The sequence below is a fragment of the Pleurodeles waltl genome, chromosome 12 (genome assembly GCF_031143425.1).
Source record: "Pleurodeles waltl isolate 20211129_DDA chromosome 12, aPleWal1.hap1.20221129, whole genome shotgun sequence".
In the NCBI taxonomy this organism is placed as follows: domain Eukaryota; kingdom Metazoa; phylum Chordata; class Amphibia; order Caudata; family Salamandridae; genus Pleurodeles; species Pleurodeles waltl.
Window position 1 is genome coordinate 83,672,875 of NC_090451.1, and position 7,516 is coordinate 83,680,390.

Genomic DNA, 7,516 nt, shown 5'->3' on the forward strand with positions numbered 1-7,516 from the left:
CCGAATGCTCATGAATTATTTTTTTTAAAGTGTAGCAGTGATTCTTGTTGCACATGGAAAGTTTCGTGGTGATCCGTCAAGCAGGGGCGGAGAAAATGGGGGCTCAAAAAACGTTGCATTTCCCATGTTAATTTCCATAGGATTCTGTAGACACAACTACAGGCCGAACCAATGGACGGAATTACACCAAATTTGGCAGAAACCTAGCTGTTGGTACACAAGTTACGCTTTCGCTTATTTGTTGTGAATCTGTTCAGTAGTTTTTGAGATATTAAAGAGAAAATACATTTGTATATCTTTAGATGCAAATAATTCATGAATAATTTCAAAATTTGAAAAATTTTCTATAACTCGCGCCTTCACCATGCATAGCTAATTACTCCACATATTATATCATTGATGAGATCTTGTACAGCATCTTTAATACTATCACTGCAACATTTGGAATTAAATTATTGATAAGAAAACCGTGCATGGCAAGTGCCCGAGTGATAGTTATCTTAGAGTACAAGTTATAGTTACTTAAAAGAACTGTAACCACAACTGCTGAAATTCTATGGTTTTGTACGAGTAAATTCAGAATCTATCTATAATGTCCCTGTAACCTTAGTTTTTTCAGTGAATATATATATATATATATATATATATATATTGCATCTAACTGTGGCTGTCCCATGAGGAAATGAGCGTTATATATATATATAAATAACATTACTTTAACCATTGGCTTTAATAACTCTGTGTGTGTGTGTGTATATATATATATATATATATATATATATACACACATATATATATACACACACACACACACACACAGAGTTATTAAAGCCAATGGTTAAAGTTACATTATATTTAGGTGTGATAAAAACATCTGTTTTTGTTTGTTTTAAAAAAAACTTAGAAATTCACTGAAAAAAAAACAAAAGTTAAAGTAACATTATAGTTAGGTGAATATGTCAGTGACAACATTAAAGTTTTCCAACAAAAAAAAACCACAGAAATTCACCAGTTATAGTTAGCAGAGATAACTATAATTTGAGCCCCTGTCATGCATTGCTTATGACGTCACATATTACATTATTCAGGACATGTTCCACGACATCACTGTTGACATCTTAAATTACAATTTTGGGAAATTGTGGCCTCGGGTGGTCTCTCCGGGGCCTGTGATGGCTCTGGGAGTGGGGGCCGTGCCACCCTCACCTTTTTAAATAATTTCGGCCCTGAGGGTGAGCTACCTACGGCCTATATTGGCTAGGGGAGGGAGGGCGTGCACAAAAAAGAAAGAACTGATTGCCATTTGGTTTTGTTTTTTTTTCAATTCTGCCGGAGTCCCACAGGGTTGCTTCAGAAACTGAAAATTGTATTTAGATCTTTGCCACGGGGGGGGTCCTTCTGGGTCCACCGACCCATGGGGCTTAGGACTTATTTTTTTTTTTAACTTCAGGACAGGGGACTAAGGGCCAGATGTAGCAAAGTCTGATTTTGCGAATCGGAAATTGCGAGTCGGTCCGACTCGCAATTTCCGATTCGCAAAATCGGATGCAGTACGGTGTCTCAGACATCGACTGCGAGTTGCTATGGGGTCGCAAAGACCCACCTCATTAATATAAATGAGGTGGGTCGCATTTTGCGACCCCATAGCGAGTACCTATGTCTGTGACTACTTTTTAAATAAAGCAGTTTTTTCTTTTTATTTTGCAGCCCGTTTTCCTTAAAGGAAAACGAGTTGCAAAATAAAAAAAATAACGAAACCTTTTGGTTTCGGTTTTTCAGAGTACACAGTGGTCCAATGGACCATTGCCTGCTCTGAAAAACCCTTATTGGCAACATTCACAAAGGGGAAGGGGTCCCATGGGGACCTCTTCCCTTTTGCGAATGGGTTACCACCCGTGTGACACTGGTCGTAACTGCGAATTGCTTTGCGACCGCATTCGCAGTCACAAAGCAATTTAGCATAGCGATGCGAGTCGCAAATAGGAAGGGAACATCCCTTCCTATTTGCGAGTCGCATTCACAATTTGCGAGTCGGTACCGACTCGCAAATTGTGAATGTGCATCGCAAAAAGCTTTCTACATCTGGCCCTAAATCCCTAAGTCCTCAGAGCGCCCCCTCCCGTGGGAGTCAGACTTCCCCTGCATGGAGATTTTGCATTTTGGTACCCCCTTTTTTTCTCAAACCTCCGCTTTACGGATCACACCCTGAAACTTTCCATGCACAAACTTGTCAAAAAGTACCCTTTTGGTAGTTTTCATGGAGATTCGTCAAACAGTGCCAGCGTTATTAGCAACATAACAAACACTTTTCCTGTGGAACTGCAGACCTAACTATAACTACCCGGTGGTGACCACCACTGGGCAACATATATACCCTTCAACATAGGACAAGGAGCTTACTGCTTTATGCATTGCAAATTTAAAATACTTAGCACATGCAAACAATTCTTCTAATGGTCATGGGACAACAAGACGTCTTCAAAGTGATTTTACCTTACTACACAATTTTAACACCTCCTGCACTGGTTTCGTTAAACATATTCTTTTTACACAAATAAATATGAAAAATGTTATGGCATAAACACCATTTGGAGATGCCCAGAATGATGTGATATGAACATTTATTGTTATTGTTGAGGGAGAGGAGGGGCATCTTGACTCCACCAAGGTGTTTGTGTGTGTAAGCTGATGTTTGGAGAGAAATGGGTAAATTTCGAAATATGTTTAGAGTAGATATTTGAGGGATAAATCATACACCGTTGGGGAGACCTATTAATAATATTGCCACGGTTCTCCAGGCGGCGGAGGCCCAGGTAAGTTTATTTTTTTATTTTTTTAAATGTTAATAATATTTCAACACCAAGCCGTGCGCCGCCCTGGCTCCTCTAACAGAGCGAGCCGCGACTGCCCCACATATTACATCAATCATGGCCTCTTTTATGACATCATTGATAATAACACTGCAACATTTACACTACAATTATTCATGAGAAAACTGTGCATGGCAGGGGCATGAGTTATAGTTACTTGAGTTAATCATAACTATAACTACTGAATTTCGAAGGTTTTGTGCGAGTAAATTCAGAACATAACTATAACGTCCCAGTAACCTTTGTTTTCTTTCAGTGAATTTCTATGGTTTTTGTAACACGCATGTTAACATTACCACTGCCATGCACATCTTTTGGCAAAAATGGGCAATTTTTTGCCCATGAGAGGTCCCCAGACCCCCCCCCCCATGTATCCTATGGGGTCAGGATACCTGTATCCTGACTCTTATGTGTTTTTGCACTCTTGTTTTCCCATCTCCCAGCTGATGCGAGAAACAAAATGGCTGCCGCAACTTTTCTGTCATGTTGCTGTCAGCCCATCAGGGCCTTGCTTTTTCCCCAGATCCCCGGATCCACCCAAAGTGGATCCACAGAGGATTTGCATCCCTATATATCTATATTTTTTAACCTTAAATAACTGGAACTATTGAGCAGATTTACACCAAATCAACTAAGATGTAGCTCCCTGCCAAATTTGGTATAATTCTGTTCAGTGGTTCGGGCTATAGCCATGTCCAAAGAATGTAAAAATCCCAAAGACACAGAAAGGGTAAAAAGTGTTTTGGGACCCCCCATTTTTCTTGGCCCTTGCTTGACAGATGACCCTGAAACTTTCAAGACACCAGCTAAAGTGAGTGTCGTATTCGTTTTGAAAACTAGTTGAAGATTCGCAAAACGGTGTCAAGTTTATTGGAAAAACAATAAACTCCTTGTCTATGGAAAAGTTGGTCCTAACTATAACTATAACTACTGACTGGCTATGGCCAGCAGAATATATATGTATCATACATTGCTCTCTGACATCTCTCTTCTTTCTCATCTTTTTCTCAGTTTTTGACACTTACGTTTGTTCATCTCTTTAGTTGCGAGTGCTTTTAGGCAGCTTGTAACCAGTATAAATAAGGCTGTCCAGGTGCTCACATTTTAGTTACAGGTGCTCCGTGAGTGGCCAGGCATAGACTGGTCATACGAGACACAGGTGAAAATCCAAGTGGCCTGGAGGCAAGTCGACTGCTTTCAGGGATGCCTTCATATAAATGTACTTTATATGTCTTTTTCTGGACCTTTGGACATTTTATTTTTGTTATGCTATCACATGCATCCTTCAGTTGTTCAGGACCGCTGCAATTGCAAATAATATCACACCAATTTATTTTCTGTGGAGGTACTAAACAAAAGCCTAAATGACTAGAATGAACTAAAAACTATTTAAAACAACTTTAAACATTACGCTATTGAACTATTGTAATATTTAATGAGTTCTTCTGAAAAACTTCCTTAAAAAGCTCAGTTTTTCCCCCAAATATGTTTGAAAAGTTATCACTAAATGATTCCACATACCAGGGCCCCGGTACTGCAGCTGGGTAGCGGTTCCATTGTCCTTGCTTTAGGGAGCTTGGTCATTAGTTGTAGGTTTTGGGCTCAACCAGATACTATCACCAACAGGTGCCTTGGGCTCATGGTTTTAGAATAATATGGATATTGATTTAACTGAGTTTCTTGACAATTCTTAAAGACTTAGGGGCTCATTATGAACTTGGCGGTCTGGGCTGCCATGCCAGTAAATACCGCCATCCGCCATGGCGGCCTAGACCGTCATATTATGAACCACCCAAAACCCCACGGCGGAAGACATCGTCAGCGGTAATGCTGGCAGGGGCGGTGTATTCCCATCCGACAGGGCAGTGCTGAAAGCAGCGCTGCCCTCCGGATGATACCCATTCCGCCAGCCTTTACCTGGCGGTGTGAACAACCGGGAAAAGGCTGGTATGTTGGTGCGATTTAGGGCCCCCGTGCAGTGCCCCATCGTGCAGGTCACTGCCCGATTTACGGACAGTGATCTGCGCAACGGGTGCAGCTGCACCCGCCGCACAGAGGCATTGACGGCGGCTCCATGTGGAGCCGCCGGCAATGTCCCGGCCATGCATTCTGCTGGGCTGGCGGGCGGAAACAATGTTTCCACCCACCGGCCCAGTAGAATGTTCATTATGCAGCCGGCAGGGTCCCAGGGGGTCTGGCGGTCAGTTAAATGTCCGCCAGCCTGAACACGCCGGTTAACACCGCTGTGTTCATAATGAGGGCCTTAATGTCACTCATATTGCTGGCACCAGATTACTAAAAGACACAAAATGGATCTTTGTTATGGGCATGGAAAGGACTTCTAGAAGAATATGGCATTTTGCCTGAAGCTCTCACCGTTCCCGGTCTGGTTTATGCTTCTGGTGGATGTTGTGGTCTCAGGAAAGGTCCACTTGGATGGTGCCACTCTTGAAACTAAGTAAACCACCACCCAGATAACAGTGGAACCCAACCCAACTTGCTCTTCAGAGGCATCAAACAGGTTTGCAGTTTTCCTCCTGAATAGCTAGTAAAGGGATTTAGTTTATAGGAACATTGCCACCTCTTCGGTTGGTTGTTTCAGGTTGGCTTGAGATGAGAGAAAAAACACACACAGAGATAGGGGATGTTTAACTGAAGTCACATGGCTGGAACAGTGCCTTAGCAATGCACAATTGAAGCACCGGTCCACTCCTGAGGCTGTAGCATCAGTGGATGGAAGACACTGAAAGAAAACTCTTTAGTAGAAGCACACACAGTTACTACTTCATAGCCCTTCTTGGGGGGCTAGCCAGTGGGAGCAACACTGTGGCTAAGACATGGACTCCATCAAAAAAGGCCTAACACCACCAAATACTAAACACAGAGGAGCTCAGTCTAAGGGTTTGACCTGGTAGGCTGCCTGCTAATCCCCAGGTTTGCCTAATTAGAGTTGTCCAAACCATCATCTATCTGCCAGAAGAACCTCAACTGACTTCGCTAGTGAAAATCCTTGTCCAACAAGGTGTTGGTCAAAGTATATCATTCAGTCTGCTCTGTGTAGGGTGGGTGCTGTGATGTGATGTATTTTTTTTCCTGATGGTCCCGAACAAAAAATCACACAAATAACGTTGTGTCAGGTCAAAATCATTTATTTTGTGCTTTTCAAAAACAAATTCCCACTTTTCGGTTTTCAAAAACACAAAACTTTGAAGTGCGGGTACATTGATCGTGGTGGCCACATAGCAAAGCATTAATGCCTTCAGAGAGGCTGCTGTGGGTGGTGTCACTTTTGAAGGCACAGATATAGGCTATCTCTAAACATGGGAGGCTGAAGTCTACCAGGCCAGCAGAATACATTCTTCCACTGCCCTGGAGGAAAGGAGTACAGCCCCCACCCTCCACTAATGGCAATATAAGCCCCAAAATGCAGAGATGCCAGAAAAGACTTCCCTGCTTACCCCAGATTCTGGTGCAATATTCGACCTCCTCCTTAAAACCAGGTTGTCTCACAATACCAAAGTCTTCACGTGTTTCTCATGGCTGAACTTATTAAAATATAACTTGGGATCCTATCATGAACCCTGTGAAAATGCTAACTCTACAATGAGTCCTACAGAGCCACGAAACTCAAAAGGGACAGCTAAAGGGAATGGAGCGGGGAAGAAAAAAATGCCAACATTAATTAGCGGCCTCTATAAAGATAGGGCAGAGTGGCATAGGGGAAGGAACAAAAAATATATCTTAAGATGAATTAATTTGATTGATTGTTAATTAAGTTTTACTCAGAAGGGCAGGGCCGGCACTATTGAAGATTGCCACATACCAAGGCTGCGTTGTCTTAATTCCACCTCATATTCTTTAATCCACTACCTGACACTCCCTGACACTTTACATCACTTTAGTAAATTCCTGCTTATATTGTTTCTGTATTTCTCTTCCTCCCTCGAACCCCCTTCTTTTTTTTCTTCTTTTCATCTGGGTCAAACTCTGGTGAGGACAAATAAGTGCTGGTCCACAAAAATGAGTGCTGATGTATCCCATCTTCAACACTGGCTCAAATTAAGCACTGCCTTAATCTGCCAATATTATGAACTATTTGCTGCTTTAACAAACAAAAGTGAGCTACAACCAAGGTGGCTGCAGTGTGCCTCCCGGCAATTGTAATTAACGTTACACAACCGTCACGTGTATAGTGATTTTTACACCTTCAAGAGATGCACAGGTCCCAGCGAAGGGTGTGATGTGCACTTATTGCAATGGGCTCTGGATGAGAGGGGCATTGAGTGAGTCAAAGGAGGCACACCTCCTGCTATGAGTGTGAAGCAAATGTATAGAAGTCAGCAGAGGTGCAAAAACCTCACCCCACTAGCACTTCAGTCACCAGACCACCATGAAGCACAGGAAGTGAGGTCACCGGGGTTTAGGGGGAGTAGAGTAAGGGGAGTTCAGTGGGGCTGTCATCAGCTAATGCTGTGGAACCAAAGCTGCCATGGTCTTCTAGCAGACCATCCAACATGCGTAGGAGGCATGAAGGCAAGCATGATGTTTGCACCAAATCCAACATCATCTGTGACCTCAGACTGAGGCACGAGCAAACCCAGGGGCATAACTACAGTGTTACATCCCCCTAATAAATGTATTTTTTT